Source organism: Pelobates fuscus, chromosome 10 (assembly GCF_036172605.1).
Source record: "Pelobates fuscus isolate aPelFus1 chromosome 10, aPelFus1.pri, whole genome shotgun sequence".
In the NCBI taxonomy this organism is placed as follows: domain Eukaryota; kingdom Metazoa; phylum Chordata; class Amphibia; order Anura; family Pelobatidae; genus Pelobates; species Pelobates fuscus.
In genome coordinates this window covers 150,008,045-150,030,748 of record NC_086326.1, presented here as the reverse complement: position 1 = coordinate 150,030,748, position 22,704 = coordinate 150,008,045, and the positions used below count along the sequence as shown (strand labels likewise).

The 22,704-nt window shown below is 43.4% G+C and overlaps 1 pseudogene; it reads left to right on the top strand.

Moving 5' to 3' along the window:
- Window positions 1–8,032: 8,032 nt before the first annotated feature.
- The window catches only part of LOC134575287 (zinc finger protein 850-like), a 203,237-nt pseudogene continuing 188,565 nt past the window's right edge, over window positions 8,033–22,704 (top strand).

Here is a 22,704-nt window from a genome sequence, read left to right as displayed (position 1 = left end):
TAACATGGAGAGAGAGAGAGAGAGTAACATGGAGAGAGAGAGAGAGAGTAACATGGAGAGAGAGAGAGAGAGAGAGTAACATGGAGATAGAGAGAGTAACATGGAGAGAGAGAGAGAGAGAGAGAGAGTAACATGGAGAGAGAGAGAGATCATTAATCAGTGAGCAGCAGGGAGGATACAGTATCAGTAATGGAATGCTGTCACTAATCAGCTGATTAAACCAATAACCAAATCAATACATCATATATGTAACATGGAGAGAGAGTGTAACATGGAGGGAGAGAGAGAAACATGGAGAGAGAGAGAAACATGGAGAGAGAGAGTGTAACATGGAGAGAGAGAGAGAGAGTGTAACGGACCGTTTCAGCATATGAGGGGTTAAAATCCGTTTAGGCGATAATCCCCTTTTCTCAGAAAGGCACAGCTACTGCAGAACATCAAAACTCACGAATTGGATATAGGTGAATGCATTAAACTCCCGAACTGCATACCAGGGAATAAGATAGCACTCCGAGCTGGAACCTCACGAATAGCTGCTAGCAGATGAATAGGAAAAGCAGACATCAGCTTACACTCCTAGCAGTCAATCTCCAACATCATACAGTGAATCCCCCCAAGAACGAGACAAGGCTCCGTGTTGAAGGTCAAGCAGTGGTCTGAGGTGCTGGGGCACCCAGCCTGGTTTTTATTACATGAGTACACATACAGGCCACACCCAGGGGGAGGCATAAAATAACCAATGACATAGATGTTACATCCCACACATCCCCTCCCCTTAGTGTGACACATAATCCCATTATGTGTACAGTTCAAAATATACTTTTACACAACTTTTATAACTTTAAAACCATACATCGCATCCACATACAAATCACATATTCAGACTCAGCATACTTTAAACATAAACACTTCCGAAATTCAGGCAAATCCCTCCAGTGGATCAAAAGTTACACGGAAGTCCTTTTATGACCGACCGCAAGCACATTTTCTTGCCCAAAACAGTTCCATAGATTTGGGCTGTGCGGTCGGTCAATTCCTGGCATAAAAATGGCTAAGTCCCATTCGAAGTGTGCCTGTACTTCGACTTTGGTCGAAGTGTCGAAGTGGAGTTGATGTTAAGGGTCGGCGGTGTTCGAAGTTAAAATGGCCGCCGCCACGTGGTCCTTTGTCCGATACCGGCCACTTCGACAACTTCGGTAGCTTCGACAGCTTCGACTGTGTCCGAAGTGCCATATACAAAAGTACCAATCTGTCCCCAAAGTATTTAAAGGACTAGGGACAGTATTATACAATCCACATGCCCAAAAGTAGTTCTTAAAGGGTCAGTACATTATGGTAGCAGCCCATAAGCCCCAATTCAGTCCCTTAAAGGGCACTATCTCCCAGGGACCATAATCACTGGGCAGGAGGCTAGCAACCAGGCTTCTCCAGTTCTCAGTGGCGAGGTTGGTTTCGTCACATCTCTCCCCCTTTCCAAAAAGACTAACAGGGTACCTGACCTCCTGCCGGTCAGTGCCCTTGTTAGTCCAGCAGCTCACCCACAAAGCAGAAAAAACAGTACAGCCCACCCACAATAAATGGTTACTACACCTGGGTAGAGGAGAATCTTGTCCATGTCCAGGTGCCTTACCACGGCTGTGTGGGGGACCGGTAGGCTGCCTTGGTGGGTTGCTGAGTGGGCAGAGACCATCGGTACTCTGTCCTGGTGCCAGCACTACCACCGGAGTAGTCTGGTTGGAGCCGGGTTGCTGGAGACGGACTGTCTCCCCCTTGGTTGCATAGCTCTGCTGCGGAATGGGGAGACCGGTTGTCTCCCCCTTGGATACACAGTTCTGTCGTGGGGGGGTAGGACCGACCATCCCTACCCCCTGTGTGGTAAGTGCAGAGACCACGGCCCCATCTGCACCGGTGGGGGGCTTACAGTCTCCCCCTGGTACATTAAACTGCTGCTGGGGAGAGGGGGTAACAGGCTCCTCTCCCACTAGAACACTCTGCCGCTGGGGAAAGGAGACTGGGCTCTCTATTCCCTGCACATTACGGATCCGCCGCTGGGGAGAGGTGGTAGCAAGCTCCTCTCCCATACATACTTTCCGCCTTTGTGGAGGGAGACCGACTGTCTCTCCTCCCAATACAGTGTCCTGCTGCTGGGGAAAGGAGACTGGGCTCTCTATTCCTTGCTGGACACTCTGCCGCTGGGGAAAGGAGACTGGGCTCTCTATTCCCTGCATATCAATGATCCGCCGCTGGGGAGAGGTGGTAGCAAGCTCCTCTCCCATACATACTTCCATCATCTGTGGAGGGAGACCGACTGTCTCTTCTCCCAATACAGTGTCCTGCTGCTGGGGAAAGGAGACTGGGCTCTCTCTTCCCTGCTGGACACTCTGCCGCTGGGGAAAGGAGACTGTGCTCTCTATTCCCAAAAAATCACGCTGCTGCTGGGGGGTAGGACCAACTACCTCTGCCCCCTGTAACTCAGCCTGCCGCTGGGGAGGGAGGACGCTGCTCTCCTCTCCCTGCACTTCACACTGCCTTCCCGGCATATCACTCTGCTGCTGGGGGGTAGGACCAACTACCTCTGCCCCCTGTAACTCAGCCTGCCGCTGAGGAATGGAGACTGGGCTCCCAATTGCCTGCAGGACTGGTGGAGAGACCTCGGTCCCATCTCTACCGGCCACCTGGGGTTCTTCCCAGTATATCTCTACAATATCTTCCCAGCGGAAGGGGTCTGGATCTGGGTCTGTCACCTTACTGTCCTGCTGAGCCTTCCCAATGAAGTGGAAGAGATCTTGGTAGTTTTGCTCCAGTTCCCACTCCAGGGTTGCTAGGTGAGCCAGGTCTTGCTCTACCTCATGGGGGTCATCCCACTCATGCCTAGCCTCCCTCTCATAGAAAATGTCCTGCAGTCTGGTTTGCGCAGGGCTCCCGAAGCCAGGCTCTGCAAAGGACTCCCATAAGAAGCCAGGACCATCAAATTCTTCTCCCTCTGGTTTGTCATGTTCAGCTGTCCAGGGTATATACTGTGCCATATACCACCAGAGCGCCTGGTAGGCATCCTCCAGCCATAGCTCCAGCCATACCCGGTGCTCTAGTTCCTTCACCCATCCCTTCAGAGGCTGCTCTCCCAGGAAGGGCATCCGCAGTGCCAGTCGTGTCTGCCATCGCTGCTCTTCACTGGGGAGACTCTTGCCCCGCTGGTACTGTACGTTATCCAGGGCCTGGTACCAGATGCCTTTCCTTAATGCATCCCGGTCATCCATGTCACCCTCATCGTACTCTACTGCTGGTTCCATCCTGGTGCTGTCAGGGTCGCTGTACTCAGACATGCGTTGCCCTCAAATTGTAAAAACCAAAGCAATGGTGTTCTGTAGCTGTCCTTCTGGCTGTAGGAACGATCCCGCCGCTTGCCACCAATTGTAACGGACCGTTTCAGCATATGAGGGGTTAAAATCCGTTTAGGCGATAATCCCCTTTTCTCAGAAAGGCACAGCTACTGCAGAACATCAAAACTCACGAATTGGATATAGGTGAATGCATTAAACTCCCGAACTGCATACCAGGGAATAAGATAGCACTCCCGAACTGGAACCTCACGAATAGCTGCTAGCAGATGAATAGGAAAAGCAGACATCAGCTTACACTCCTAGCAGTCAATCTCCAACAGCATACAGTGAATCCCCCCAAGAACGAGACAAGGCTCCGTGTTGAAGGTCAAGCCGTGGTCTGAGGTGCTGGGGCACCCAGCCTGGTTTTTATTACATGAGTACACATACAGGCCACACCCAGGGGGAGGCATAAAATAACCAATGACATAGATGTTACATCCCACACATCCCCTCCCCTTAGTGTGACACATAATCCCATTATGCATACAGTTCAAAATATACTTTTACACAACTTTTATAACTTTAAAACCATACATCGCATCCACATACAAATCACATATTCAGACTCAGCATACTTTAAACATAAACACTTCCGAAATTCAGGCAAATCCCTCCAGTGGATCAAAAGTTACACGGAAGTCCTTTTATGACCGACCGCAAGCACATTTTCTTGCCCAAAACAGTTCCATAGATTTGGGCTGTGCGGTCGGTCAATTCCTGGCATAAAAATGGCTAAGTCCCATTCGAAGTGTGCCTGTACTTCGACTTTGGTCGAAGTGTCGAAGTGGAGTTGATGTTAAGGGTCGGCGGTGTTCGAAGTTAAAATGGCCGCCGCCACGTGGTCCTTTGTTCGATACCGGCCACTTCGACGACTTCGACAGCTTCGACTGTGTCCGAAGTGCCATATACAAAAGTACCAATCTGTCCCCAAAGTATTTAAATGGCTAGGGACAGTATTATACAATCCACATGCCCAAAAGTAGTTCTTAAAAGGTCAGTACATTATGGTAGCAGCCCATAAGCCCCAATTCAGTCCCTTAAAGGGCACTATCTCCCAGGGACGATAATCACTGGGCAGGAGGCTAGCAACCAGGCTTCTCCAGTTCTCAGTGGCGAGGTTGGTTTCGTCACAGAGAGTAACATGGAGAGAGAGAGAGAGAGTAACATGGAGAGAGGGAGAGTGTAACATGGAGAGAGGGAGAGTGTAACATGGAGAGAGGGAGAGTGTAACATGGAGAGAGGGAGAGTGTAACATGGAGAGAGGGAGAGTGTAACATGGAGAGATGGAGAGAGAGTAACATGGAGAGAGAGAGTAACATGGAGAGAGAGATCATTAATCAGTGAGCAGCACGGAGGATACAGTATCAGTAATGGAATGCTGTCACTAATCAGCTGATTAAACCAATAACCAAATCAATACATCATATATATAACATGGAGAGAGAGAGAGAGTAACATGGAGAGGGAGAGAGAGTAACATGGAGAGAGAGAGTGTAACATGGAGAGAGAGAGAGTAACATGGAGAGAGGGAGAGTGTAACATGGAGAGAGGGAGAGTGTAACATGGAGAGAGGGAGAGTGTAACATGGAGAGAGGGAGAGTGTAACATGGAGAGATGGAGAGAGAGTAACATGGAGAGAGAGATCATTAATCAGTGAGCAGCAGGGAGGATACAGTATCAGTAATGGAATGCTGTCACTAATCAGCTGATTAAATCAATAACCAAATCAATACATCATATATATAACATGGAGAGAGAGAGAGAGAGTAACATGGAGAGAGAGAGAGAGAGAGAGTAACATGGAGAGAGAGAGAGAGAGAGAGAAACATGGAGAGAGAGAGAGTAACATGGAGAGAGAGATCATTAATCAGTGAGCAGCAGGGAGGATACAGTATCAGTAATGGAATGCTGTCACCAATCAGCTGATTAAACCAATAACCAAATCAATACATCATATATATATATAACATGGAGAGAGAGAGAGAGAGAGTAACATGGAGAGAGAGAGAGAGTAACATGGAGAGAGAGAGAGAGAGTAACATGGAGAGAGAGAGAGTAACATGGGGAGAGAGTAACATGGAGAGAGAGAGAGCGTAACATGGAGAGAGAGACCATTAATCAGTGAGCAGCAGGGAGGATACAGTATCAGTAATGGAATGCTGTCACTAATCAGCTGATTAAATCAATAACCAAATCAATACATCATATATATAACATGGAGAGAGAGAGAGAGAGTAACATGGAGAGAGAGAGAGAGTAACATGGAGAGAGAGAGAGTAACATGGAGAGAGAGAGAGATCATTAATCAGTGAGCAGCAGGGAGGATTCAGTATCAGTAATGGAATGCTGTCACTAATCAGCTGATTAAATCAATAACCAAATCAATACATCATATATATATAACATGGAGAGAGAGAGAGAGAGTAACATGGAGAGAGAGAGAAACATTGAGAGAGAGAGAGAGAGAGAGAGTAACATGGAGAGAGAGAGAGTGTGTAACATGGAGAGAGAGAGAGAGTAACATGGAGAGAGAGAGAGTAACATGGAGAGAAAGAGAGAGAGTAACATGGAGAGAGAGATATCATTAATCAGTGAGCAGCAGGGAGGATACAGTATCAGAAATGGAATGATGTCACTAATCAGCTGATTAAATCAATAACCAAATCAATACATCATATATATAACATGGGGAGAGAGAGAGAGTAACATGGAGAGAGAGTAACATGGGGAGAGAGAGAGAGTAACATGGGGAGAGAGAGAGTAACATGGAGAGAGAGAGAGAGAGAGTAACATGGGGAGAGAGAGAGAGAGAGAGTAACATGGAGAGAGAGAGAGAGAGTAACATGGAGAGAGAGAGAGAGAGTAACATGGAGAGAGAGAGAGAGAGTAACATGGAGAGAGAGAGAGAGAGTAACATGGAGAGAGAGAGAGAGAGTAACATGTAGAGAGAGAGAGAGAGTAACATGGAGAGAGAGTAACATGGAGAGAGAGAGAGAGTAACATGGAGAGAGAGAGAGAGTAACATGGGGAGAGAGAGATATCATTAATCAGTGAGCAGCAGGGAGGATACAGTATCAGTAATGGAATGCTGTCACTAATCAGCTGATTAAACCAATAACCAAATCAATACATCATATATATAACATGTAGAGAGAGCTAGAGAGTAACATGGAGAGAGAGAGTAACATGGAGAGAGAGAGTAACATGGAGAGAGAGAGTAACATGGAGAGAGAGAGAGTGAGTAACATGGAGAGAGAGAGAGTGTAACATGGAGAGAGAGAGATCATTAATCAGTGAGCAGCAGGGAGGATACAGTATCAGTAATGGAATGCTGTCACTAATCAGCTGATTAAATCAATAACCAAATCAATACATCATATATATAACATGGAGAGAGAGAGAGTAACATGGAGAGAGAGAGAGTAACATGGAGAGAGAGAGAGTAACATGGAGAGAGAGAGAGAGAGAGAGAGAGAGTAACATGGAGAGAGAGAGAGTAACATGGAGAGAGAAAGAGGGGGGGTAACATGGAGAGAGAGATGGGTGTGTAACGATCACTTGGCACACGCGACTGGGTACCTCCGTTGAAGGATGCTCCTAGCGCTTCCTGAAGGGCTTCCAGCACTTCAGCTGACACCATAACCACCGTAGACTCCTTCCGAGAGCAAGACAGCAACAAGCTCTTAAAAGAGCTTAGCAGTTATTAGCTAAGGGAGTATGCAGAGCATAGCTGTTGCGGTCGCCGGGCGTCATGCCCAAATCAAAGATGGCGCTGACCTCATGGTCGCGTCCATCTCTAGCTCCGCCCCCGAAAATTATACTAACGTGTGCGTGACGTCACGACGTGAACGCACACGCACGTTTTGGTGTCAGAGGTCGCCCTCTGACCAATCAGAGCATAGAGAGGGATATTTAAATCCCTAACTCACCCCAGTACCTTGCCCTGTCGTGGTTTCCTGTTCCTGGTTTCCTGAGAGTGCTTTATCTTTGTATTCACCTTTCTATTTTATCTGTCCATTCATCACAAGGTAGAGGGAACACCTTGTTGGTGAACTGCTGCTCACCCTTGAGAAGAGAGCGCTTATTACCCTTTTGCACTTTATCTTTGTGAATCTGATTTCCTGGTATCTTGATCTTGGCTCTTCCCTGGTTATTCTGAATTCTGGTTTCCCTGACTTGGCTTGTGTAAACGGTATTGTGTATTTTCTGGCTTCCTTGACCTCGGCTTTCCCTTTGACCATTCTCTGTCTCTAGCGTATTAGTCCGGCCATCTAAGGTCCGGTTTACGCTCTGTCCTTGTAATTTCCCGCAGCCAGTGATGGCTGTAGGGGGTAAAAGGCTATTAATATGAAGAATCGTATTGACTCGCAGGATCCTCCATAGACCTCAGTGCTGTACTCTTGAGCATGCGCAAGAGCTCAGTGTTGAAGTCGGCAGTTGAAGCACCAGGAGCTGAAGAAGACTGGATGGAAGAGGATTGAGGTGTCTGCGAGGGACAGGTTCAGGTATGTAAAAACCTACCTTACCTTGCCCCCGATGGTTACAGAACCCCCAGTAGGTGATGTTACTGTTGGGGGTCTTTGCAAATTAAACAGAGTAGCTTTTAAAATGGGAAAAAAAAAAAACCTCAAAAACCAAATATTTACACTCATTTCATGATGGAGAATACCTGACCGCTATATTTATATCCAGTAGGTTAATTCCTTTGATTTATGTCCCTCACACTGGGACCAAACAAGGTTGCCAATCTCTGCCGGCATTGGAGTCCATTGTTTGGAGAAAGCAAGTCATCCAGTGACCCCTGGAAAAAATAACCTAGAAGAAGGTGGAGGTGATTGAGAGATCTGGATCAAGTCTCAGAGATGGACTACCAGCTGAACAGACCGGTAAGGGATATATTCACAAAATACACTTCTATTGTTTTAGCCCATCTTCCTGTCTTTGTGATAGGGAAGTATAACTCAAGGATATGGTAGAGGGAGAGAAAGATATTTATTATATCTATATGAGGTGGTGAATTACAATATGAGAATATCAAGCTCAATTAATTTTTTGGATAAATATTTCAAATGATCTCAATCTGTTAGAAAATCTTTTTTAATTATTTATCTACAGAATCCACCATTGAAGTCTATGGTAATTTTCATTTGAAAAGATTATCTGAAACTATTAAAGGGACACTCCAGGCACCCAGACCACTTCTGCCCATTGGAGTGGTCTGGGTGCCAACTTCAACTGCCCTTAACCCTGCAACTGTAATTATTGCAGTTTCTTATAAACTGCAATAATTACCTTGCAGGGTTACGTCCTCCCCTAGTGGCTGTCTACTAGACAGCCACCAGAGGAAACTTCCTGGTCTCTAGCACAGATTATCTGTGCTAGAGCGTCGCTGGACTTCCTCACTCTGTGTGAGGACCTCCAGCGTCGCTCAATTCCCCATAGGAAAGCATTGAAAATCCTTTTCAATGCTTTCCTATGAGGTGCGCTAATGCGCATGCGCGGCATTGCCGGGCATGCGCATTAGGTCTCCTCGGCCAGTGGGCGGGATCAGTCTCGCCCACCGGCCGACAGAGGCAGAAGGTGGAGCAGCGGGGGAGGAGCAGGCAGCGACGTGGGACATGTCGCTGCCTCAGGTAAGTCACTGAAGGGGTTTTCACCCCTTTAGCAACTGGGGAGTGGGAGGTGGGAGGGAGAGGAATCCTGCAGTGCCAGGAAAACAGATTGCATTCCTGGCACTGGAGATTCACTTTAAAGGCTATAATTTGTAGTAGTTATAGTTAATGTCTGGCCAATTAATCCTGTTGTAGGTTGATGATCTGTAACAATGACATTTCTCATTTAGGATCAGTGTGAGTTTGAGGAAGTGGCCGTTTACTTCTCCGAGGAGGAGTGGGACTATTTAAATTATGAAGAGAAGGAGCTTTACCGGGATGTGATGATGGAGAATTACCAGACCCTCAGCTCTCTGGGTAAGAAAACCTCACCCTATTTAGAGGAAATCTTTCTCATAAGAACATATTCATATCTGGGACAAATTGACATTTCTTCACATATGGTCCTAACTCATCGTAATCATAATAAATGTGTATCGCTTGGAAGATCTTTAAGTTCTAATTGTTAATAATGTGTCCCGTTAAATACAGGAAGGATTCACATGACGCCTTTGATTATATCAGCGATTGAGCGAGGGGAAGAGCCGTATGTCAGGAGCCACCTGCAGGATAGTCTTTTGAATACTGGCCCAGGTTAGTAATAAACATGTAGGTGGTATTAGGCTCCTTTCTGGGTCAGAGATCTTGGCTTTTCTTTTTTCCAGGCTTCTCTACCTTCCTGATCTCTGCAGGGGAACTGAATTATTGTGAAACTCTCCATACAGCTCAATGTGGTGAGAGTTTGCAGTGTTTAGTTACTCATTATGCCCCAGACAGACTCTGTTGTGCTTTGTTCCCAGGTTAAAGGGAGAGACTGTTCATTGCAGCTACTGTGATTTGCAGATATTGTTTAGTTCTCGACTATCTGGTATTGCTTTGTTTGAAATGTGAGATCCAGGAAAAAAGTTAGGAGACCGTTTCTTTTTAAACTAACAAATTTTAATTTTCAATGAGAAAAATGCAATTCTTAAAGGGACAGTAAAGTCACCAAAACCACTGCTGCTGACAAATCCCATGCACAAGGGTGAAATCTTTAGTCGACTTTTTGCTTGGGTTTTGTTGTGCCCTGGTTTAGTTATTTAATTTTTCCTTCTTCCTGCTACTCTGTGGCATCATACACCCTGTTCCAAATTATTATGCAAATTATATTTTTCTCATTTACCTAAATAATTGATGTAAATAACAGTCAGCATAATTCTCATGTTATCAACTATTAAGAGCACAATTCAAATTTTATTGAACATCCCTCCTAATGATAACAGTATTTTTTTTAACCCCTTAAGGACCAAACTTCTGGAATTAAAGGGAATCATGACATGTCACAATGTCATGTGTCCTTAAGGGGTTAAACAAAAATACGTACAATGCACTGTTCCAAATTATTACGCACAGTAAGTTTCAAATCACTTTATAGGTTGTAAAAAACTGAAAATTGTCATTTGCTGTGTTTGCAGCATATTTACTGAAATCAAAAGCTATTTCAATCAATCCCGAAGTCCTCCAAACGTAATGTGGTGGCCCATCCGAGTGTCGCCGCCAAGGATTTCCTTTCCCTCAGTCGTTCTAGATCCCAAAGTATGTTTTAGTATTTATAGCAGTGTAGCAGATTGACCCAAGCACTAGCCGAGACTTAGGTATACTAGGCGTAGTGTTGGGCATTCGCTTTTGTCTGAAATTCGGACGGGAATTTAGGCTATTTGTTCATTCGTCAGAATGACAAATTAACGCATAGAAATGAAAAAGAATGAACGAAAATCAAATTTCAATTCGTCATCTGTTCGTTTAGTTTATTGAAGCTGTGGGTGGGGACCATAAGTGGCATGGATCAGATCAGAATTCCATTAATTCGTCTACAGGAATAGTGAAAGGAGGCATTGCGAGAACAGGGAAGAGGGTGAGTATTGTGGGAACATTTCTTTGACCCACAGGACATGGTGCTGACTGAAGCTCCTCATTTAGTCAAATAAGGTCAAGTGTAGGAAATATGCATAAGACAAAGTAGATAAGATGAGAGAAGAGGAAACAATAGGAGAAAAGGTAAGTTCTTTAAGACAGTACCGTTTTATCACCTTCACTACAAGCAATTTGGCCATGATTGAATTATTTTGATTATGCTTTTAAAATGATCGCAATCTGTTAGAGAAACTTTGAATCTGTGGATAAATCATTTGAGAGGTTTTTCTAAAAGATTGGGATCATTTGAAAAGTGTATCCAAAATAATTAAATCAAGGCGTTTGGGTTAAAGAATCTTAGCATAGCATATATTTGATACATGTAATACATATCTAGTATATAAATATGTTAAATATCAATGGTGTCTATAGTTTGCTGTCCAAACATGAAAATTTATGGTGTTTTTTTTCTCTCCATTTATTCGTTCATCCTCTTGTGAAATGCTCTAGAGTAGACAGTATATACAGTATCCCTTTTTTGCAGTATTTGTGTCTGAAATATTTGTAAAAATAAAAATGCACGTTTTTTTTCTCCCATACAGTAGCTAGGACAAAAAATGGCCAAATACCCTGATTGTATGTATATGCAAGCCCGATGGCATTACTAGCAGTACAGTGTATTAAAATAGTGATATCATGTGAAAACAAGGCTCGCACTAGCATAGCTCCCATATACAGCAAGTACAGTTACATTGTTTCTAAAATAAAGGAATTTTAAAATGTTTTCTAACAATCTCTGCAATGCTAATGTAATGTTCAGGGACCCTATTCACATCTCCCTCCATTCCTGACTGTAGGAATGGTATGATCTATGAAGCTTCCTTTACTGTGTGGAAGGTGGGGGGTAATTGTCATTCTCAGGATATTTGCCGACATTTAAAAAGGTGGAATGAATGACTTGCAGGGAAATGTGTTTCTGTATACGCTGGTTCTCATTCCTGACATTTAAATTAAGGTAGGTGAGGCTTTATGGAATAAATTATATTTTTAAAGCAGATAAAAGTAAAAGTATGTATTCACAATTTCAAATTCAAGGTGTAAAGTGCAATCATTCTTATATAACCCCTTAATGACTGAGTCAATTGTACACATTGTGGGGATATTTATGGGATAATAATAGTAAACAGTTGAGAATTGCCCACTATTTTCAATTCTCAGATCCCAAAGATCGTTATCATATAAGTGAAATGTATTCCATATAAAGAAAATCACAATTTGTTATAAAAATAGATACAATTTATTTTTATATTCAAATAATAATAATAAGTAACATGCGTTATAATAATCAATGGAAATTCAATATAACATGAGTATGCAATACAATATGGTAATATAAAAACATTTCCTAACGGCTAAGACAGTCTTAATTGTCAAGAAGATTTATGATGGGCTTCACAGAGACAAAGTGAAAGTTTCACACAGAGAACGGAATTCCTCTGAGTGCAGCGTGAAGTCGTAAAAACTTTAGCTGACAGAATAACCCTTTCAATGCTGGCTAGACCTCTTCTAGGTATTTAAGATCTATTCTTATGTAATTTTAAATAAAAATAACATTTAAACCAGTCATTAGTCATTTCCTGGATCCATCCAATGAGAAGAAATCTACCAAATTCTACAAGCTGAATTTTTTTAATTTGCCTAAACAGATATTTAATCTTATTTTATAGCAAATCAATACAGCTGGATAAATGTCACGATATGCTAACATGTGATATGTCACAGAAATACACACTTATCCTAATTCCATCTGCAGCATGGAATGGTTATAAATATATACTTCTTAGTTAACTAAGATTTCTAAATATCGAAATCTGATCGTGATTTATCCAGTCATATATCATGCTATTAGAAAATTTTAATTAATTTAAATTAATTAAATGAAGCCAGTATATTTACCAGTTAAATAGATATTCTCACCAGATGTTCTCAGGTAGCTAAGTGTCAAGGAATGTTTCATGGGTCTCTTTCTCTGTCTCCTGACTTAGCTTTTCTTTCTTAGCCTGCTTCCGACTTTCTCTGCATTCCCCTGCATTCATCTGCCTCTCTCGTGATCTTTGCTGCATCTGCATTCCTCTCTTGATCTGCTTGATTACCTTGATTACCCCTCTCTCTTCCCTTTGTCTTAACTTTTAAAGGGAAAATTTCTCTGTTCGTCACTAGTTTATGAACCAATAGAAACACTGGGTGTTTGGTTACCTTTTAAATAGCAACTTAGTATTTGGTCTATAGAGGGCAGTCTCGCCCCACTAAACATACCTATCCAGAAAAGATCAAGGGTTTCTTTGGGCGTTCTTCAGACTATGTGTCTCCAAATTCTGCTATAATTTCTAATATGACAGTTCGTAATACTAAATATGACCTCTTCAATACAATGGGATCTTGTTAGATATAGAAAGTAAAATTAAATTATTTAATCTTCTCTGTCACAAATGTCTGGGTTTAGAATTTATTCTATTCCATTAGCAATTAGACAGTCTCTTATCACTTGGTTTGTTTATACTATACATTCCTTAGCTCTGGCAAAGCGGTCAGTTTTACAGAAGGGATTGAAATCTTGTGTCTTTTGTTAACTTGAAAATAACAAAATGGAGTCTGGTCTGTTCAGAGTGACTCAGAATATACACTTTTAATTTCTATCATAGCTCAAAATGTCTGCCGATATAAATACCCTGACAACATTCTGAAAATAAAACAAAATGTAAACAAACCCAGAATCTGCGCCATATGTCCGTAACCATAATTCATCTCTTTCATATTAGCCCACGCTTATTATATAGCATTTTGATCAGGAGTAACATGGCTTTCATTTCACATCAAATATTTATATATGAAATATAATTTAATATTAAAAAAAGAACAAAAAAGGCGTAAAATTCTTATTTAACCCCTTAGGGGCCAAGCCTAATTTGTTTGTTTTTCACTTGAGGACCAATGCAATTGGTTGAGCTCTGGAAACCAAGCATAGATCAGTCTGGGACCACTTATTCTGGCTTGAGTTGATAGAAAGGACACCCAGATATCAAAAGATACCTGGGGTCCCATGGTACCAGCAGGGATTTAATTTAACCCCTGCTGGTACTTTTACTGCATGATGGTCTATGCTGTCACTGTGCGTTAAAACCATACACTGCATAGACCGTCATGTGGTCCTTAAGTAGTTATGGTCCTTTGCAATCACGTGATGCTTTATAGTCAAAATATTTTGGTAAAAAAAGAATAATTTCTAGTGACCTTTTTTCTTTAACTCCAAGTACATTACATTTCTTGCAGGTGGTTCCGAAAGCAGAAGTTCTCCTGAAGGACAGGACAAGAACAAAAGTGCACTAAGCAATACTCTGAATAAATATTGTAATAAAAGGACCAAGGAATTCATTCCTCAAAAGTCAAACAATCGCTCAGAACCATGTACATCTTCAAGTGAGATAGTAAACAGAAACCCCAAACATTTCCCATGTTCTGAATGGTGGAAATGTTTTCGTTGTTCAGAATTTGTTGTCCACACAGGAGAAATGCCATTCTCTTATTTTCCATGTAACTTCTATCTTGCAAAACCGAGAATTCACACAGGAAAGAAAAAATTCTCATGTCCTGACTGTGGGAAATGCTACAGCCACAACTCAAGTCTTACTATACATCGAAGAACTCACTCAGGAGAGAGACCGTACTTATGTTCTATGTGTGAGAAATGTTTTGTCCGTAAATCAGAACTTGTGACACATCAGAGAACTCACACAGGAGAGAAGCCTTTCTCATGTTCTGAATGTGGGAAATGTTCTGTCAGTAAATCAGATCTTGTGAAACATCAGAGAACTCACACAGGAGAGAAGCCTTTCTCATGTTCTGAATGTGGGAAATGCTTTAGCCGGCGCTCACACCTTGTTAGGCATAGTGGAACTCACACAGAGGAAAAGCCTTTCTCTTGTTCTGAATGTTCGAAAAGGTTTAGCATTCACTCACATCTTGTTAGACATCACAGAACTCACACAGGGGAAAACCCTTTTTCGTGTTCTGAATGTGGTAAATCTTTTCCCAGTAAAGCTGAGCTTGTGATACATTTGAGAACTCACACAGGAGAGAAAGCATTCTCATGCCCTGACTGTGGGAAATGCTACAGCCAAAACTCAAGTCTTACTATACATCAAAGAACTCACACAGGAGAGAGACCATACTTGTGTTCTGTGTGTGAGAAATGTTTTGTCAGTAAATCAGAACTTGTGAAACATCAGAAAACTCACACAGGAGAGAAGCCATTCTCGTGTTCTGAATGTGGGAAATGCTTTAGCCGGCACTCAAACCTTATTACGCATAATCTAACTCACACAGGAGAGAAGCCTTTCTCATGTTCTGAATGTGGGAAAAGGTTTGTCAGTAAATCATATCTTGTGACTCATCAGAGAACTCACACAGGAGAAAAGCCTTTCTCGTGTTCTGAATGCGGAAAATGCTTCAACCGGCACTCAAACCTTATTATGCATAATAGAACTCACACAGGGGAAAAGCCTTTCTCGTGTTCTGAATGTGGGAAAAGGTGTGTCAGTAAATCGCATCTTGTGAATCATCAGAGAACTCACACAGGAGAGATGCCTTTTCCGTGTTCTGAATGTGGGAAATGCTATAGCCAGCGCTCACACCTTCTTGTGCATAAAAGAACCCATACAGGTGAAAAGCCTTTCCCTTGTTCTGAATGTGGGAAAAGGTTTAGCATTCACTCACATCTTGTTAGACATCACAGAACTCACACAGGGGAAAAACCTTTTTCATGTTCTTAATGTGGGGAATATGTTAGCCAGCATGCACATTTTGTTAGCCATCAGAGAACTCTCATTAAAGAGAAGCACTGTGTTCTGAATATTGGGAATGGTATAGTCAACTCCAAGGTTTTATGAAGCAGCAATGGAATAACATGAGAAGATCTGTATTGTGACTGTGAAACATACTAAAACTGTGATTCAGATTTTGTTTACTACCCATCATTTCACTAAAGCAAAGCTTTTTCATGTTTAAACTATAAATAATACCTCCTATCCTTTTTTTAAAGCTACCACTTATTTAGGGTTAAGAATATATTTAGAATTGATTCTTATTCTCTAAGGTATATCAGTTGTAAATGTTGTCTTTGTTGGTATATGCTGATTGTAAAATTAAAAAATCTTGGTAACTGAGGTGTGTACAGCAACTGCCTTTAGCACTTTTGTGTTTCTTCGTTATTTTTAGGGACGACCGATTATCGGTTTTACCGATATTATCGGCTGATGTTCGGTATTTTCGGCAATATCGGTATCGGCCAATATAGCTACCGATATTGCCGATAATACCTCCTAGGACCGCCAGGCTCATTACAAGCCTGGCGGTCCTGGGGGGTCCAGCAGCAAGCGCTGGCTTACCTTGCCAGCAGCTCCTGCAGCTCCATGTCTAAATCTTGCGAGACCCGCGGCCGCAGAGCGTTGCCACGGATTACCATGGCAACGCTCCACGCGGCACTAAGGGCCGCGAGATTTACACTGGGGAGCTGAAGGAGCTGCTGGCAAGGTAAGCCAGCGCTTGCTGCCGGACCCCCACAGTACTTAACAAGCCACCGGACCACCAGGGAATACTATATCCCCCCCTCCCTGGTAAGAAGCAGGGAGGGGGGACTAAAAGAAACAAAAAAAACACCATTTAAATATTAAAATAAAAATAATTAACATAAAAAAATCCCCCCCATTTTACACAAATTACATCACTACACAAACACACACACACACTGCATTACAAACATACACACTACACACTACACCTACACACTACACAAACTGCATTACAAACATACACACTACACCTACACACTACACAAACTGCATTACATACATACACACTACACCTTCACACTACACAAACTGCATTACATACATACACACTACACCTACACATACACACTACACAAACTGCATTACATACATACACACTACACCTACACACTACACAAACTGCATTACATACATACACACTACACCTACACACTACACAAACTGCATTACATACATACATACACACTACACCTACACACTACACAAACTGCATTACATACATACACACTACACCTACACACTACACAAACTGCATTACATACATACACACTACACCTACACACTACACAAACTGCATTACATACATACACACTACACATACACACTACACAAACTGCATTACATACATACACACTACACCTAAACACTACACAAACTGCATTACATACATACACACTACACCTACACACTACACAAACTGCATTACATACATACACACTACACCTACACACTACACAAACTGCATTACATACATACACACTACACAAACACACACACACTGCATTACATACACACACTACACAAACACACACACTACATACACACACTACACAAACACACTGCATTATATACACACACTACACAAGCACACTGCATTATATACACACTACACAAGCACACTGCATTATATACACACACTACACAAACACACTGCATTATATACACACACTTCACAAACACACTGCATTATATACACACACTTCACAAACACACTGCATTATATACACACACTACACAAACACAATGCATTATATACACACACTACACACACACACTGCATTATATACACACGCTACACAAACACACACTGCATTATATACACACGCTACACAAACACACACTGCATTATATACACACGCTACACACACACACTGCATTATATACACACGCTACACAAACACACACTGCATTATATACACACGCTACACAGACACACACACTGCATTATATACACACACTACACAGACACACACACTGCATTCACTTTACCCACACTACACAAACACACTCTGCATTCACTATACACACTACACAAACACACACTCTGCATTCACTATACACACTACACAAACACACACTCTGCATTCATTATACACACTACACACTATACAAACACTGCATTCACTATACAAACACACTCTGCATTCACTATACACACTACACAAACACTCTGCATTCACTATACACACTACACAAACACACTGCATTCACTATACACACTACACAAACACACTGCATTCACTATACACACTACACAAATACACACTGCATCCACAACACACACAGCTCCCCTGTCTAAATACACTTCATCCACTACATGTGGCATGTATATTTTGTGCATTTACCGTTAGAAATTGTTTATTTTTTCAAAATGGTAAATGTACAGAATATCGGCAAGTTATCGGCTATCGGCCTGAAAGTTCACAGATTATCGGTATCGGTATCGGTTCTAAAAAAATCAATATCGGTCGATCCCTACTTATTTTATCACCTACAGCAATATCTTTAGCATACTAATAGGTTTAATTAACTAGCAGTTATAGAAACACTATAGTGGCCAAAACAACTACAGTTTAATGTAGCTCTTCCAGTGTCTATAGCCCGTCCCCGCTGGCATTTTAATGTAAGCGCTGCCTTTTTAGAGTAAAGGCAGTATTTGCATTACTGCCTAGGGACACATCCAGTGGCCGTCACTCAGATGGCCACAAGAGGTGCTTTCTGTGTCCATGCTCCATAATCATTGACATTCAGCATCTAGCATCTCCATGCTCTCCATGGAGACGCTAAGCGTTCCCCATGGAGATGCATCGATTCAATGCATCTTTGTGAGGTGATGCTTATTGGTGCAGAGCGGCATTTTATCACATGTGCACTTTAACTTCCCAATGCTTTGGCTGAGATCTTCAAATTTGATATCAGCCAAGGAGGCGGGATGGGAGTGAGGCCAGCCATGGCGGACCTGCGTGGCACTAGAATAAAGCTGAATAAATTCACATTTTACATTGAAACCTAAATACCATTTTCTGAGCTTTAGGGACAGGAATACCTGTTTGTGTTTCTGTCAATATAGATTTCCTTTAATATTTTAATTATTAAATCCTTTAAATACCACACGTTTCTGCATATGTTGCCTAATAATGCCATAATTGCAATCTATCATATAATTATTGATAATATAAGGGCTGCTGTTGAGTCATTAATGATGTTGATCCGATCACATTGACTCTGTTCTCATTCTTTTTCACAACACTTTTATCCACTTAAGTACGGAGACAATTGTACAAGTTCTGACCAAAACCTAATGTAGCGGGACCTGGGTAACCCAGTAACTGGATGACACACAGTTTTGGAGGTTTAAGCACTGACAAACTTTATTGGGAAACAGACGTCTTTTAAGCATTTACCCCTATAGGGGGTTTCCATGCAACATAACACAATCCTAGGTAGGAGGGGGTTGGTTTCCAGATAACCATCTCCCTCTCTCGGAGATACCAACAGCACACAGGGTTACATCTTCAAACACATTACATAGGGGGGGGTAAACTTTGGGGCTCGGCGCCCCAGGAATGGAAGAGGTCCCACTGATAAAACATATATCGTTAGATAGCCCCGGGTCCCATCTGGGATCCCTGAAGATAGCAGGGCTTTTGGGTGTACAGAGCCCGAGATACCAGCGTCTAAAGTCTGGGGCTCAAGGCTCTGAACATCCCTGAAATCAGTTCCACAGCGTGGAACTTGGTCCGGTGAATTAAAATTTTGCACCCAAACCAAGCAACAGCCAATCCGCTGAAAGGCGTGAAACCATTTTGCGCTAATAGTTCAGTTGGAAATGGGTAGGACGATCCCCGACATGGGGATCGAGGACAGTGCGTGCAGGCCGGTTTGGGATGCGAATGCTCCCCTTGGGGGCGTTCGTTGATATGATTTGGTGGCCATCCAGGGGAAGCATGCACCACGTGTTTCCCTTGCGGTCTGTGGTTTTCACACCTCGCTAGCGTGCGAACGTTCTAACCACACATTCTAAATGGAGTATCGGGGTGGTTCGTGCGCCGAAGCGCCCCCGTGTGTTTGAAGCTTGTGGTCTGCGGTTTTCACACCTTGTTAGTGAGGTGTGACCATTCTAACTAAACATTCTAAATGGGGTAGTGGGTTGGTCCAGTGCACGGTTCTCAGTGTGGCGGAGCACCCCCCTGTTGGTAAAAAGTAATTTGCAGGATTTAATGGAAAAATTTCAGAAAAGGGGGAAATTTAAAAAGGGAAAACATACATTCCATGAGAGCACATCCACACAGGAGAGGGCAATTCACAGTTGGGCAGCAGTCCTGCCACACCTAGAATTTAAGCTCTTTGTCTGTTCACTCATAATTTACCCGTTTCATATTACATGCACCCACAGTTATTATATATCATTTTGTTCAGCAGAAAAAAGACTTTCATTTCATCTAAAAAAAAAAAAAGTGTTAGAAATTAAGATTAGAGATGAGCTAACCAAAACTGTAAAGTTCGGGTTCGTACCGAACATTATGATTTTTTGACCACGAACCTGAGCCCGGACATTTCAGTAACCGTTCGAGTTCGGTGATTTAATGGCGTGTTTTGAAAAGCTGCAGGGTAGCCAATCAACAAGCGTTTGACTTGTGTGCCCTTAGAAGCCGTCACAGCTATGCCTACTAATGGCATGGCTGTGATTGGCCAGTGCACCATGTGACCCAGTCTCTATATAAGCTGGAGTCACATGAGCTCTTATTAGTCTAGGGAGAGGATTCTGCAGCTGTGAGGGACAGATTAGGAAAGAATTCTGGTATTGAATCTGCAAACTACAGCGATTATTTTTGTGGGTGCTATACTACATTTTTGTACCCTACCCTGAGCCCAGTGCCACAGAGAAATAAGCAATCAGTCTGCTTGTTACGTCAAATACTGTGGTTACATCGCAGTTTGACCAATTCAAATTTTTTGGGTGCTAAAAAGTTAATTTGGTGCGTGCACTTCATATCTGAGAGTCAAATAGAACCGTCAAATACTGTGTTTACATCGCACTTTACATTCACATTTCTTTGGTGCTAAAAAGTAAATTTGCATTGTCGCCTGACATTAACCATCTGTTAGTTTGGTGGGTGAACGCAAAGAATGAGGAGAGCGTCAAATAAGGGACATGGTCGTGGTGCTGCTGGTGTTGGTGGAGCTCCTGTTGCAGGGAGAGGACGTGGTCGATCTGTGCCAGCTACACGCACAAGTGAAACACCTTCTTCAGGTGCGAGTAGACGACAGAACCTTCAGCGTTATTTGGTAGGCATGAATGCCGCTCTACAAATGGTGAGGCCAGAACAAGTACAAGCGATAGTAGATGGACGGCTGACAGTGCCTCCAGTTCCTTCACATTGTCTCCCACCCGGTCCCCTGCTGAAAGCTCAGAGTTGGCACCTGCAGCCCATGGCCACCTGTCTTTCACTTCAGCCCCTTGCAAGTCAGCCAAGCAGTCTGAGCCACAAGAAATGCAGCAGTCTCTTATGCTTTTTGATGACGGGGTTTCCGTGGGCCATCCAACTAGCCCTGCCCCAGATGTGGAAGAGATTGAGTGCACTGATGCATAAGAGGGAGCAGTGTGCAAAAGCGGAGCGGCTGTCCACTAGACAGTACGCTTGCTACTGCCCACCGCACCCAGGGACTGAGCACACCAAAGCAAGCTCCAAGGAGTTCCCTAGCGTGGTATTTCTTCAGACAATGTGCTGACGACAAGACACAATGCTGTGCAATCAGAGCCTGAAGCGAGGCATAAATGTTCTAAACCTGAGCACAACCTGCATGACCAGGCATCCACATGCAAAGCACGAGCTGCAGTGGAGTAAGCACCTCAAAAACCAAGAAAGGTCTCAGGCTCCTCCTGCTTCCTCTTTTGCTGCAGTCTCAGCCTCTTCCTTCACCTCTGGAGTCACAGTGGCACCTGCCACCCTGTAAACAGAGGATGTGGCAGCAACCCCACCACGTCCACCACCGTCCCCAAGCATCTCCACACCATGGAACACCATGGAAGCGTTCAGCTGTCCACCTCCCAAACACTGAAGGCCAAAACTCCTGGCCTTTAAAATGCTGTCATTCAGTCTGGTGGAGACGGACAGTTTTAAAAACCTGATGGCAGTGGCTGTCCCACAGTACGTGGTTCCCAGCCGCCACTACTTTTCCAAGCGAGCCATCCCTTCCTTGCACAACCAATTGGCGGACAAAATCAGGTGTGCACTGCGCAACGCCGTCTGTGGAGCACGGGCAGGGACGCTATATCTCCCTAACTGCACACTTGGCAAATGTAGTGGCGGCTGGGCCTGAGGCGGATAGCAGTTTGGTGCATGTCCGACGGCATCTCTCTTTGCCTCCTGTTGCCTCCTCCTCCTACTCTGCTTCCTCCTCCTCTACCACCATCTCATCCGGTCAGCGTAACACCTTCACCACCAACTTCAGCACAACCAGGGGAAACGACAGCAGGCTGTTTTAAAACTCATATGTTTGGGGGAAAAACCCCACACACCGCAGGAGCTGTGGACGGGCATGAAACAGACCGATGAGTGGTTGTTGCCACTGAACCTCAAGTCTGACCTGGTGGTGTGTGATAATAGGCAAAATCTCGTAGCAGCTCTGGGCCTAGCCGGTTTGACGCACATCCCTTGCCTGGCGCATGTGCTGAATTTGGTGGTGCAGAAATTCCTGAAAAACTACCCAAATATATCAGTGCTGCTGCAGAAAGTGCGGGCCATCTGTGCCCGCTTTTGGTGTTCTTACCCTGCTGCTGCTCGCCTGTCTGCGCTGCAGCTTAACTTCGGCCTTCCCGCTCACCACCTCAAATGGAATGTGCCCACAAGGATCTCCACCTTGCAC